The following is a 15,254-nucleotide window of genomic DNA, read 5'->3' as shown; positions in this document are numbered from 1 at the left end:
TTTTACAATGTAAAGTGGAGAACATTTAACAGAAAACAGCCTACATGATGAAAGAAAATCCAAATCCTATTTTCAATTCTTAGCACTTCCTGCAAAGTCCTGGCCAAGTCACCTTAGGCCAGATTAGTAAAGAATTTGATGCCAAAAGATGCAGACAGATGTCTACCACGGTTTTCAAAAGCATGTGGGCACCTGAATCTCATGTCTGCAGCAAATATCCGTTAATCTTTTGTACCTCAGTTGCCCAGAGGCTGAGAGGGGAAAAGGTTAGCTCCCTGATGTGGTTCCCAGTGCAGCTGCACGAGTGTTTCAGTCAGCACAAAACAGGGAGAAGCATGGAAGCAAGAAACTAAGACAGAGGAAAGGAAGAAGAGAGTTTTTGGAGGACTGTTGTGATTTATATCACTACAGCTCACCACAGAATTTCAGACAAATCTGTGAGAGAGGAACTCCACAGTCTCCCAGAACGGTGATTTTGCAAGAAAAGCAAAACATAAAGCACTCTTTGGAAACAAATTAAAATAATAAAACTGTTCTGAGTGTTTAATAAGTAAGAATTAGCTCCATTATATTTACACTGAAAAACACTTGAGGTTTTTTTATGCCACAAATGGATTTCAATGTGATTTCTAATTTAGCAGAAATGTAACTAAGTCTACTAGCTATCACAAACATAGCTTTTCTGTACAATTATATGCTGAACACTCAGAGACAATATACCAGTGAGCATATAAAAGCTTTGAATCAGAGGAAAAAAAACCCAAAAGTAATTATAGATTTAATAATGAGTGGTATTTGTTGCTAGTGCATTATGCTTTGGGGGGAAAAAAAGCAAAAAAAAAGCAATTGTGAGTACATTCCGAAGTTCTTCACCACCTCAGTTGTAAAGTCACAGTTTAAACACAACCAGTAGAGGCTCTGAACACACCTGCAGTAGCTCAAAGAACACCAAGCAACATGATAATTATCCATGGCATTATTACATGATTGATTATTTTACTGCTTCTGGCTGTGAAAACAAAATAATCTCAACCAAAAGGTTGAAAATAATCATGATTTATAACACTCCATCAACTGGGATAAACAACAATTTTCACAGTGCTCTTTTTTCTGAAAGAAAAAAAAAAGGAGTAGAATCCAAAAATGCCAGTCCTGTCTGCAGCCTTAGGCTGAAATATTTCACACTTCAGGAAAACACCCCAAGTCAGAAAAACACTTGAAAATGGGCTTATTTCTAAGCATCCTCTAAAATTCTTTCCTATATTTGAAACAAAGCAACAGTAATTATCTCCATCGGCCTACGAGGCAAAATAAAAATAGCACAGATCACAATGAAGTGTAACAGAGTACAGTAGAATTTATCACCTAGTCTAATAATTAATCTGACTGGGTTGACAACAGCAGAGGAACTGTCATAAGTGCAAAAAAAACCTTCCTACAGGTTATTTAGTTTCCATTCTGTAATTGTACTTCAAAAGCAGAAATTGCAGCACCAGTCTTTGATGGTAGGGAGGTTACAGCTAGCCACTCTCCTCTCTGGAAAATAGTGAGATTAAATAGCCTGCTCATATTAATCAGAGCACTTTTTATATTATTTATGGTAAACATTATAAACATCTCCCTGACCGAAAGGATACCATGAAAATCAAGGAATAATTAATTCTCAAACACTAGGAGCTGACTAATTTGAGAAACCTGGGCACCTGAGCATGACATTTGGGTTATCAATACTTTAAGAAACCAAGGCTGGCAAGTGAACCGATGATAGGGCTTTATTCATCCTTCAATAAAATCATTAAATAGATGGTCATGCTCTCTTCTACCACCAACTATCACAAATAGATGTCCATGGTCTTTCCTATCACAAAGCATCAATTACTTTTTAAAGACCCAAATAGAACACTATACTGGCTATCTGAAGCTTTACCTAATTACTAGGGGTTTGTCTGCCCTAAGTCAGAGCAGAATGGAATTTTACAAAGTTACACTACTAGAATTAACATCAAATACTGTTTTCAGAGAGAAGGAGCTGATCACAAGTAAAGTTTAATTCTTACAATTGGTTTGGATCATGACCAGTAAAAAAAGTTAATTATACCAGATTGAATTGTTAGAGAGGGCAAACTTCTCCTCCTCAGAAAGTATTTTGGTTTTTGAGTTTAAAATTCACAATTTTCCACTGGAAGTTCTCTTCATAATGAGTAATTAGCTGTAGTCTGTATACATAGAAAATATTAACTACTGTCCCCCAGTAAACAGTACAGCTCTGATGGCCATGGAGCAAATATGGAGAGAGAAAGTTGATGGGCGGCTGGTGTGGCCAGGGAGCTCACAAGTGAGCACTCCCAGCACTTCTGACCACATCAAGTATTGCTGTGGCTAAACATTACTGTGTGCACATGTGCATGTGCATGTGTGAATATTTGCCTCTAGAAAAGGGAAAAAAAAAGATAAGAAAGTGTGCCAGACTGTAAAAGAAACAAGCACCTGATCTATACTTTAGCCATTGAAAAATGCAAAACAGTTATTCTAATTGGAAGTTTTAAGATATGTTATTCATTTGTTTAGTAGGCTTTGCTATATTTCCCAGTATGGGGTTATTTATTTAAATAACACTACTAGTAAAGTTTAAGTAATACTTATAAGGTCTTCATTTGAAAGTAGATATCTAAACCACAGATTATTTCTGTTGACAGGTTTTGTCCAGTCTACATTGTAAATATCTTCTTCCTACTGCATTGGTTTGACTTCTTGGATTACAACTGAATGCCTACAGTGAAGTCAGAATAGTTGTCTGCTCTGAAACAAGCTCCCATTTCTCTTCCTGCTTTTGTTTTAACTATCTTTTCCTCTACAGAGGAGTGAAAAAAGCTCAGATGCTAGGTGGACTTTGATATGGTTCCTCTTTATTATTTAATTAACAGAGCTAAGCAACAGTCTTCTGGACAAAAAGAGATAGCATATTATTTGCTTATGTTCTTCTCAAGGCAAATAATAAAACAAGAGTAGAGCCCTGAGGTGAAAAAGAGTGTGTTCAGAATGCTTCCAGATGTGGATATACAGTGTTGTCAGTGAGCGGACAGTGAAAGAACTCAATGAAAACTTGGGTTTTCAAAGTCCCACTGACAATACCTAGCACAGTCATAAGGATGCACAAGAACCCCTTTCTGCTGTGCCTACCTGAAAGCAAAGCAAGCAACAGCTTCATTAACCCTGCAGTGCAGGTAAGCCCATGAGCAAGCGAGCTTAAAGCACGTAGCAGTTTCTACCCAACTTACCTCTTTCCCTATACCAGGAAGGAATTTCCTGAGCTCCCACTATCATGCTCATTACCCAGTTTAATGACTGTAACTGGTCACAAGATCTGATTTAACCATTGTAATAGTATTTTGTTTCAGCTGCAACATCCAAGGCTGTCATGCTGCCATTTTAATGTTCTGAAAGGAACACTTGGGTACAAGTGCAGTGCACTTTCAAAGTTTTATCTTCTCCATCAAAGAGCTCTAAATCTTACCTCTATAAACTCTTATTTTGCAACCTACAATGTTTGCCACCTTTTTGTTACTCTGACAGCAGGACTGACATTGGTTTTTGTTCATCACATGGTCAGCCTTGGTTCTATGTTGTAAAAAATACTGCGGCTGTAAAACACGTGTTTTCATGACATGCAAGTGAGAAGCAATTTTACATTGTAAGGTTAACTCATGGCCCAATGCCATGACCTCAAATTCATGCCTACACATTGAAAAAACTTGTCAGAAAATCACATACAACCACAGCTGAGGTATCATTAGATATGTTTTCAGAAATGCACTCACTTGAAATGATAGCCTTTTATTTTGAATAAATGCAACAAAAAGCTCACATGTCTGATCATGCAAACATGATCATAGATGGGAGTGCAACAAGCTGTGTGGAAGCAGCAGCAGCTACCACTGGAAAATTGGTTGGATCCACCCCTAAAGTGCAAAGTGCACAGAAGACAACAGCAACTGCATGCAACTGCCAAATATGATGGTCTTAATTTCTAACACTTCTGAGCCATAATGATAATTCTAGTAAGAAGGAAAGGCTGCTAGATGCAGAATATATCTGATTTCACAATAATCAGATCAGCAATTGTAACGGAGAGTAGCATTAAGAAATTACATGATTTTAGGTACTTGTAGGAATCTGAGAATTTGTTGATAATGAAGCTTCAGTGAAAGCATCCCATTTTGTGTGATGTAAATGGAAGTAACATTTGCATAGCTGGCACTTACTGTACAATGTAAAGACAGAAAACTTCTAAGCTTAACAGGCAACTTCTTAATGGCAAATGCTCTTCTTTATTCTCAATACTGGATATTTTGTTAAATACCAAGTGGGTTTTCTCTGGTTTAAAAAAAAAAGTATAATTAACTATTTCCATCATTCCTTGCACATATAGGAAAAAACACTTTGTCTGTGCTCTGTGAATTTCCCAGGTCTGGCTGGTACAGAGCCCGTCAGATAATCACCAGCTTGTGATTACTCCTGTGCAGGCTGTGATCTGTGGTATTTGGCACAGCAGCAGTTCCAGAGAGGGAAGTGCCACAGATGGAGAGGACAGCATTTTGAGCTCACCATGGACAACTGAGGGGCTAAGTCAAGACTGGGAGGAGCTAAGCTGTAGGAGAGTCAGTGGCATGCCCAGTCAAGCAGGATAGAAGAGAGAAACTCACCACAGTACAGGACAGCTGGCTCGCAGGATGACTTGAAGGCACAGTGCATTTCTCCTCATTCATCTGACCATTTTGCTGCCCACACAAGTCAAAATTCATACAAGGGGAACAGTTGTTTCCTATCAAAAGTATAAGACTGCCTGATATGAAATAAGACCAGTCACCTGAGTTTAATCTGGCAAAGGGTCACAGCAATGGAAATAGTTATCTAATTGTTGCCTGGGGCACTCTGCTTCATTTGTGGTAAGTAACCTTTACATGACAAAAGACTACCATAAAAATTAGCAACCACTAGGTATCTTTGCTAGCAGACCAGTGATGCCATTATTTAAGTGGTCAGAGTGATCTGTCATGTTCTCTAAGACAGAGAAACTTTATTCCATGTTCATCAGTTTAATGAAAACAAAGCTTTTTCTTCTCTAATATTATCAGACATTCATTTCTCATCACTTGCCTCCTAAAAATGTTTTGATATTTTCTGCATTTTTTTCTTTTGTGAACATATGCTTTCTCTCCCTCACTCTGTGATTTGTGAGAATATATATCCTCCTACAAAAAAATTCAACTACAGCTAAAATTTTAAATCTTGATGGTGTACGTGCATTAGGTAGCAGTTACTGTGTTAACAAATTGTATGGAAGTTTATTTTTCCTAGTACATATGCATGTTCTCATGCTTTGGGAAAACATTGGGAAATTTTGTTCAAAGCAGGAAGTGAGATGCTAACCACAACCTAACCATTAGCTGTCTGCTGTGACAGTGAAGAAAATAATCTTTGAAAAGTCTGGAGTGGTTATTAGCATGTGCTACACTTTCTGTTGGTAGATATGAAATTAAGAATACAGTGCAAAAAAAAGCTCCTGCAAATCCTCTACTATGTCCACTACCTACTGCCTCTCAGACTTTCTACAAAGCAGCCAACTTGAAAGAGACTGGGTGATTTACAGTCCAGCTCCATGAATGTAGATAAGATCTGGTCGAAGATCTAAAACAAAACAAAGAACTCTGTATTACTCTTGGAATGGATTCTCAAATATTTAAAACTACTGTGACCCAGAGAGCCAAACGAGTGATATATTACCCTCGACCTTGTCATTCTTGGCTAGTCTGTTTTGCTCTGCTCTGTCTCTGTATTCTGCTTTGTATATATTAATCTGAAATATCTAACCTCTCTTGTTTGATAAAGTAAGCACTGTAGAGATAACTGGTTACTAAGTGTTCTGCTCAGTTACTTGGCTGTCTATAGGTATCTCCTGACTATACAATACAGCAGAGACATTTTGTTAGCATCACTATTCAGAAGAAAAATATAATTAGAGAAGCCTATTACAATTCCTTGCAGGATAATGAAAGCAATACATAAAACATATTCTCTGATTATTTCTTTTCATTTTGTATATTGATTCAATGAAATTATACATTATTTCTATTTTCTCCTACTGGGAAAAATGTATGGTGAATTAATTTATTCATCAAAAAAGAAAATTCTCTATGTATTTATAAACATAACTATCTTGAATAATACTAAATGCTAGTCAAACTGAAGGAAATCTTATTTATAACACAAGGTAAATTAACTCCATTTCTTTTTGTGTTTGCCTCTCTAACAAAGTGGTGAACTTGAACATGCAAACTTAACATGGCAACCTAAATATAATGAATGAAAAAAACTCATGCATATGGAAGAACAAAATGGACTGCATTACATATATGTTTCTTCCTCCTGTTTTTCTCTTCTTCATGAAAATAAGTACACAACAAAACCCCAGCCTTCCCTGAAAAACCTGTGAAAGAATCTAAATTTCATACCGCATGCAGAAATTGGAAAGTAAGTCAGAATTGCATATTTGGCACTGCAATTCGTGCATGTTTACAACTGCTAACAGGAGTTTGAGAAAAGACCAATAACAGATGAAGTCCTTAACTGGCATGAAACACTTTTCTGGGTTTCCTGGGAAAGGTCTACCAAATGGTAAAAGTAAGATTAAGTTACAATTATGAAGAAGGACATTCACAGACTGTAAAATTCAGCTTTGAAGAACACATATCCTGGCCACAGCACTGCCACTCAACTTTTGGTAGTCACAGAAGGACTGAATTAATTTACCATAATCCACTTTCCCACCCACCAATTGCCATGAGACAAAGGCTACCACAAACTTTCAAGCATTTGGCTTGGCAGGAGTTTGTGAAATTACTTCATATACAAAAGAAGTAGGATACAGACAGTATTATGTTACTGCAACAAGGCTTCTAAGCAGATTTTAAGTGACCTTATTGGCCCAAGTCATAAAACGGTAATCCTTAGTGGACTTAAAATTCATGGAGAAATTTGACATGAGCAACAGCCCCTTGCTGCTGTAGTTAGTAAAAAAGGCTATAGCACATTCTGATTTATTGCATTCTAATGCATTTCAATTTATTTTTTAAAAAAGATTTGTAAGAATGTTATTAATAGAACTTCAGTTGAATAGCAGCAAGCAAACCAATAACCAAACAGTTTCATACACACTTTGCTTTCCAAATAATGAGCATAGCACTCAACACTAACCTCAAAGTGCTAGCGTATCAGCTGCAATCATTGTATCAGTCAGATAATAAGGTCCAGTTATGTCAGTTCACTGCAAGTGCATCTAATGAGGTATATTCAGCAAAATCTTTTATTACAGAATTCAAATGTTATTAAAATACCTTTAGCTTTCCCACATTCCAGTGACAAAACTTTCAAAAGTAAATGCTTAGGAGCATTTAACACAGATTAATAACATCAGGTGAAGCCTTTGTGTTCCAGCACTGGGAGAAACAAACACTGAAGAGAGAGATGTGAAGAGACTGAAAAGAATCTGTGACTAGGGTCACAACCAAAATGTTGCAGCTTTTGACATCAGCGAAATATCTCCAAAAAATTAAAGGGGTGTTTCTCTACAAAGCTGACATGGCCAACTGCCCTGCTGAAGTGTCTCTACACCAGTGCATGAAGCATGAGCAGCAAACAGGATGAGCAAGAAGCCACTGTGGTGCTCAAAAGTTCTCACCTATTTGCCATCACTGCAGCTTGGTGGGATGAATGCCAGGCGTGGCTCCTGAGTGCAGCTATCAATGGCTACAGGCTGTTCAGAAGGGACAGGAGAGGAAGGAGGGCTGGAGGGCTTGCTCTCAATGTCAGGAGGTGGATTGAGTGTGAAGAGACATCTCAGAAGAACAGCCATGAGCAGGCTGGAAGCCTGAAGGTAAGCGTCAGAGTCCAAGGCAGCAAAAGGAAACTTGTGGATAGCTCTACTACAGGCTGTCTGATCCAGGGCATTTTGTGGATGAAGCCTTCTTGTTCAGGTTATGGAAAGCATTATGCTCAAAACTCTTGTCCTGCAAGGAGACTTCAACCACCCTGACATTCACTAGGAAAGTAGCAAAGCAAGCTTTAGGTAATCCACAAGCCTCCTGCATAACTTCTGGAGCCAGGTAATAGAAAGCCCTGCCACAGGGGGTGAGATACTGGACCCACTCGTCACCAACATGAGCAAGCTAACTGGGGACATTAAGACTGAAGGCAGCCTCAGCTGCAGTGATCATACACTGGTGGAGTTTGCCAACTCAAGAGATATGGCAAAGATCAGACAAAAATAAAGATAGGACCCTGAACTTAAAGTAAGCAAGCTTCCATCTTTTCAAGGAGATAGTCAATAGGACCCCTGGGAAACTGCCGTGAGGAGCAAGGGAGCAGAAGACAGCTGACAAATCTTTAAGAATGTCTTCCATAGAGTGCAAGACCTCTCGACTCCCAGATGTAGGAAATCAAGTCAAGAAGGCAGGAGACCAGCATGGCTGAGTAGGGGAGCAACTTCTGGTCAAACTAAAGGGCAGAAAGTGAATGCACAGGCAATGGAAACATGGGCAGGTATCTGGGGAGGAGTACAGGGATGCAGTCCAGTTGCATAAAGACAGAGTCAGGATGACCAAGGCAAGGCTGGAGCTGAACTTGGCAAGGTATGCAAAGAATAAAAAGAGGGGTCTCTACAGGCGTGTGAGTCAGAAAAGGAAGGTCAGAGAAAACACATTCCCCCTGCCCTTCCCCAGTGCTGGTAAGCAAGGGTGATAAGGTGGTAACAATGGAGGAAGAGAAGGCTAAGTAACTTAACAAATGTTTTGCCTCAGTGTTCACTGGCAACCTTTCTTCCCACAACACTTGAGGCCAGAGAACACAAGACAGTACTGGGGGACCAGAAGTCCCTCCCACTGTAAGAGAAGATCAGCTTTGTGGCCACCTGTGACCAGCCTGCTTTAATTCTGTACCTTCTCTCAGTAACACAGCACAGCACCTTGGTAGTTTACATTTGCTTGTATGGCCATTTTCAGATTAACCAGCAGTAAAGGCTGTAGCCAGGTGAGGGTTAGCCTTTTCTCCAAGGCAAGGTACAACAGAATAGATGACATAGCTTCAAGCTGCATGAGGGGAGCTTCAGGTTGGACATCAGGAAGAAATTCTTCACTCTCTGGGGGTTGTCAAACTATTGGAATGTGTTGTTCAGGGAGGTGGTTGAGTATATATCCCTGGAGGTGTTCAAGAAATAACTGGACATGGCACTCAGTGCATGGTGTACTTGAGAAGGTGATGTTCAGTCATGGGTTAGACTCAATTTTGGAGGTCTTTTTCAAGTTTAAGGATTCTATAATTCTTTCTATAGACATCTGTGTTTCTGTAAATATTCTGGACAAGAACCATAAAAATGGACCATTCCCTGTATATTTACAAAATTCCCGAGGGTAAGGATACATTTCACCTTGATAGGCTCATGGTCAGTCAGTCTTCTCTCCCTTTCTGTCCATCTTTCCCACTTTTCCTCCCCCTCTTCCTCCCTTTTTCCTCCCACCCAAGGAATGTTCTTGATTTTCCTCACATTTTCACCTCAGCAATTTAAGCCAAAAGAGTTGCATTAACCATAGAGAAAAATATATATGTTAACTGCCATAGAAAGTTTTATTCTCACTATAATCAACAAAATTCTAAGGTATGGTTAAGCCATTTTCTATTGTACTTCCCTTGGACAACAGGTATGTATGTGATTATTTTAGGTTAGAGGATAGGACTGGCCTGCCTCCCTTTATGTCCTTAGATATGGGGTATTAAAGACTCAGATCCAAATGTCTTAGATCCCTCAATTTTCAAACCATAAGGAACAACAAACCTGTTATATTATGATTTAATTCGATGCATACGTCTGACTCAACTAGTTTTTAGAATTAATTTTAAATATTAACATGCCAAGAAATAAATTTCAAATAATATTTTCCCCTCCTATTTTATCCAGGAAAAAGATGTTTATGACCAGACTTCTCTAAAATGTTGACTTGTTACTCATCAAGCAGTAGAACATTGGGCTCTGTTTACACTACTGCAAAGCTTAAGGCATTTTGTGGAATTTCTTCTGCCAGATGTTGCCCTATTCAAAATTTGTACACAGCAAAAGAAACATAACAGTCAAGACCTGCCTTTTGGCAAAATGACAAAATAGACATACATTAAATGTCAGCTTTCTAGAGTTTACATCACTCACACCCTTCAGTCTACAAGGACCTACAAATTACAGCTGTCGAAGTTTTTGCATAACCTAAACTTTCAGCTCTAGAGAACCCTTACTTGCCTACATTTATTTATATTCTTGGTAATGGAGTGGTTCATTATTTATACTAGCTGTTTAAACAGTAACTGGGTTGTTTTAGGAATTGTGCATTTATGCAGAGATGGGCTGTGCATTTTATGTGTCTGAAGGAAATCAAGATTCCTTGACAAAGAAAGTAGAACTAAAATAGTGCAATCATAAGAGTGAAATATTTTTCCATAAAATCTTTTGCAACAGTTTTTGCAAGGAAAGAATGTACTTCTCACATCCACTAGTCATGTTTTTTGACTGCTAGGATTTAACTTTTTTAAATCTATAAACAGACACTGCTACATTTTCAACTCTCCTTTCACTTTTAGAAATGTGTAACTTTGCTCATGTATAAACAGCTCTGGAGACGTGTTATGGAAGAGCTATTACCTACACACTAAACAATCTCCTAACTGAACTTAAAACCAAGACTGGTGCACTGCAGACCTTCAAAAATAGAAATGGGTGAACCTTTTCAAATAGGGAGCCTTTTGATCTTGATAATTCAAGAGTCCACAGAAGTAGAAACTCTTACATCTCTTATCTCCAAGATTTCATTGCATGTTTCCTTTCAAAATTGACAGCATCAAGAGAATTGATCATTATTTGTAGGCAACTGGAAACCTGAAGAATGTGTGAATGAAAGTCAGTATTACTTTGCAAAGAGAGCATTAACATAGGTAGGAAAAACCTGCACGTGCATAAATATGCATACAGTAAATATTAATTCAGAGTTTTTTTCTCAGCAGTCCCACTCCTCCAGCATCTTTTAAGCATGCACATTTTAAGACATATTCAACAATGTAGAGATTTGAGTAATTTTCTGAAAACTAGCTCAAAAAATTAATAACACAGCATTCTGGATTCCACATTTCAGACCTTACATGCACTTAACAAGAAGTTAAGGGTTTCATGATAAAACACTGGTAGTGACCATGTGCCTCGCACAAAGGTGAGTGTTTATGACCTTGGTGAGATGGGATTTCCATTTCCTTTAATGAGCCAAGACATCAGACTTGCACTCTTAACTCATGCAAACACAGAACCTGCCCCTGGGACAATACGTCTGTTTCTACGGAAGCACAGGAAAGGAGGTGTGGAGAAGGGGGGAGGAGGGGAGATGAGGACTGTGACCTGTGTAGCCAAGACAGAGATGGCATCTGTAGCTTAGCTGATCTTTGGGCCAGAAAGAAGAGGAAGAAAGTACAACTGTGAAGTTTTGCATTGGGAGTTGATGCTGGCACCCCTGTGCATTTTTGCTGCAGAGGCTGACACCATCAATAGCTCTGATCACTGCAACATACTCTTTTCCAATTTGCTCTCTTTGGAACAATTGCTCTCAAAGGCACAAAAGCACAGTATATTTTTCAGAGCTGTTTGGGTTCTGAGTTTGGTGGTATGGCAGATGCGTGTTTCCTCAGCTTCCCTGTCAAAACATTTAATACTGGCAAAGACAGTAAAACCAGATGCCAACTATACCAGAAATCATCTGCAGTATTTAAAAGCATCTTCTTTATTCACTTGCTTCTTCACAAAGTCAACAGAAACATATAAAACCTACAACATGTGTGGGGAAAGTTAAAACTCTGCCTTTCCCCACTGAGATGCAGAATGTGGTGTTTAGCCAAAGGATCACAAAGCAGGTAAATCTGATGGGCTAGTGGAGCTTGGTTGCTGAGTGAGGAAGAGCATATCTGCCAGCTGTACAGTCCACATCTGGCTGAGCAGCCACACTCCTTGTCGAGCAGCATGTACTGCAGCTTCACTCTGGCAAACCAAACAGGGCAAGGGGAGAAGTCCATATGGAGATGAATTAAAAGACAGGCAGGATGGAGAGACTGCAGGACTCAAGAAGAACAGCTCAGATGTAGTGATATATGGGAAGAGGGAAAAAAAGTTCCTTCAGGGAAAAACAGCAAGTCAGCTGAAAACCAGACTTCTAAGCAGAACACCTATTCACATGCCTAGTATAACATAAACTCCTTTAACCATACCACCTGAGCCTCCATTTCTCACATATTAGAGACATGAAGGCTAAGAGTAACCCAAGCCTTGGAAAGCATTTTAGAAAATATATGAAACCAAGGGTTAAGGGAAAAAATAAACTGTGGCATTTGAAATATAATCTGGAGTCACAAATAGAAAGCTCTTGATGGATAAGACATAGATCAAGTGCACAACTTCTTTGCACAAAGACATTCATAATTTGAAGTGTGCATTGTTTTACTTTTAAGCACAGGCTGAAAAGATTGAATATGCGTGAACACTAACATTGAGATGGTTTCTAGAAGAATACACTAATAGTCTAATTTATAGATGAGAATGAGAGATGTTCAGGTAAAATACTTTTTAACTACAAAAACAATTAAAGGTTGAAAGGCTAATCCTCTTCCAGGAGCTTTTCAATTTCTTAATATCTGTGAAAAGTTACTAACTGAAACTCATTTGTTGCAGCTGTAAAGTGCCATTAAGTGCCAGACTGAGTCATATCATTAACTCCTGTTTCTGAAAGAACAGCTTGCTAATTCTATAAGTCATTCAACTTCCTGGTAGCACATGTGAGGAAATACAAGCCAACCCAAAGCTTTCCCAGCCACTCTTTCTGAGAACAGTCTGGCAGTAACAGAATCAGAACCAGGGAATGGGGAAACCGCATATGGCTTTTATCTGATCTCTCAGCCTTTGTCATAAGGAAATGTAATCTGCACATAGAAGAAATGACACTCGAGTCAAAATGCTTGTTTATGTATCCACCTCAGTTTTAAGCAGGGTTTTATCTGTAGTCTACGAGTTCATGAGACCTACACAAGCCAGTTGGTTCAGAATCAGAAAAATGGAGCTTATGCTGTTACAAAGACTGAAAGCATTGTTTTGGATAAAACAGCCAGGTAGGCACAATAGTTAATTGTCTTGTTTATACCATGTAACCAAAATGCAAGCAGAGAGCAAGGAAGACAACAGGATTTTAAGGAAGCAGAAACTTTAAATGGCTTTAATCCTTAGCAGCCTGTACTCACAACTTAACACAGAGGAAGGAGTTGTGACTGATGTAAGAAACAGGTATTTACTCTTTTTAAATCAACCAGCCCAGATCCCTAAAGCTACACATGCTAGTTTATGTGTGAAAAAGGACTACAAACCTTCATCATCCATTATAATAACCTCACACTCCAGTTATTTTCTTTTGAAAAACAACTTTACAATAAGTAAACAGAATATTTTAAATCCATAGCAGTGTGCCTCAAAGCATCTTCTTTCATTAATACAGTTTGTCATTTTACAAAAACATACACTAAAGCTATTTGTGTTCTACACAAAGCTAGAATGTAAGACTAGAAACAGAACAATCACCATTTAAGAAAAAAATATGTACATTTTAATTCCAAATGAGGCACTAAATCAATGAAAGCTTGTTTCTGATGGACTAGTGATAAATTATGGGATTTTCAGTCATCTTCCAGTAAACAAAGTGAACACTGTTCTTCACACAGAAACTGCTGGTTAAATCACACATGACATAGATCTGATATTCTTGCTGGAAAATATGACCTTGCCTTGATTGTCAGACAGCCTTCTAGAAACACAATTTTCCAGCTTGCCTCTATGTAAGCACAGAGTTTAAAAGAAAAATTATGTGATAGAAGTTATAAACATACAAAGACCCTACCTAGCAATCTAGATCTTGAAAGAGTTTTCTATACTCTGGATCAAAGGATAAGGATTTCATAAATACACTGTGAAGGAAGGAAGAAAGATTATATGAAGCTGGAATTATTTTGCAGAAGAAAATGGAACCTGTCATCCTGTTCTAACAGGCTGTAAAGATGCCCAACACTAAAACCAGTGCCTCACCCACAAGGTGTAAGAGTTCTGCATGGTATTTGGAATAAGACCTGCCTTGCCAATGGTAAGCTCCCTAAATGTTTGGCAGGGAAACAGTACCACCTGCAGTACATGGCAAAGCTTGTTTATTTGTGTACAAAGCCAAAATCACATACTCTTTGATGAAACATGTCTATTTTAAACATGTATCTGGAGCAAAAACATGGTGTATTTAGTGCTCTGTGCTTTTAAGTGAAAGCAGGAGTCATTCACAAAATAATCTCAACTAGAACATCTATTTTATCTTCCATACAAAACAATTCTCTTCTCAAGTAAAAATGGCACTTTGACAGAATAAAACTACATTCCATCCCACATCTGTCTGCTTTCAAAGTGATGAGCAGAACTATGTTTACTGAAGCAGAAAGAATTTATCATTCCTTTCTATTCAATTTATTTCCTACAAAATGATACTTTCTCACATCTCTGAGGGATCTGGGCAGGGTAGATTTTTTTTTTAATACTGCTGCTTTTCTGATCTTTATTTAAAATAATTTTGTTTTCAAATACTCTATTTCTATATAAATGTTAAAATATTTTATTCTGTGCAAAGAAGTAACCTAATAAAAACAATTAATTTAAGCTACAAAAATATTCAGTAGTATTTAATAGTTCAAGAAAAAACAGATCTCTGAAGAAACAGACACCAAAGACAAAGGAACTGGTGCTAGAATAAGATGAAATGCTAAACCAGCTTTTGACAGAAACAGACTATTCCACAGGTGCATTGTGTGTTTTTGCTTCATTCCAAATTTCAACTACTTCATTCAAAGCTGAAAACCAACTGGGATTTTAAAAGCCAGGAAACCTTATTTTTCTCTTACAATTCATGAATAAAAATGAGGTGAGTGGCTGAGATCCAGATTTAAAATCTCAAAGTCCATGGTAACAAGAAACAATCAGTTCAATTCACTACTACAGATAAAACTGCATCTACTAAGTCAATATGTTTCAAATTAAAAACATATTTTAGGAAAGTAATTTTCTCTTCCATATGAATGTTAAAGAGATTTTATTTTAC

The 15,254-nt window shown here is 38.0% G+C and overlaps 1 protein-coding gene across 1 annotated transcript in view; it reads right to left on the bottom strand.

Moving 5' to 3' along the window:
- ROR2 (receptor tyrosine kinase like orphan receptor 2) overlaps positions 1–15,254 on the bottom strand; it is a 143,487-nt gene that overhangs the window by 52,162 nt on the left and 76,071 nt on the right. The window lies entirely within an intron of this gene.

This window comes from Agelaius tricolor, unplaced genomic scaffold, assembly GCF_023055355.1.
Source record: "Agelaius tricolor isolate 1412-34295 unplaced genomic scaffold, bAgeTri1.0.p SCAF_4, whole genome shotgun sequence".
Classification (NCBI taxonomy): Eukaryota; Metazoa; Chordata; class Aves; order Passeriformes; family Icteridae; genus Agelaius; species Agelaius tricolor.
This window is presented reverse-complemented; position numbering and strand designations above follow the sequence as displayed.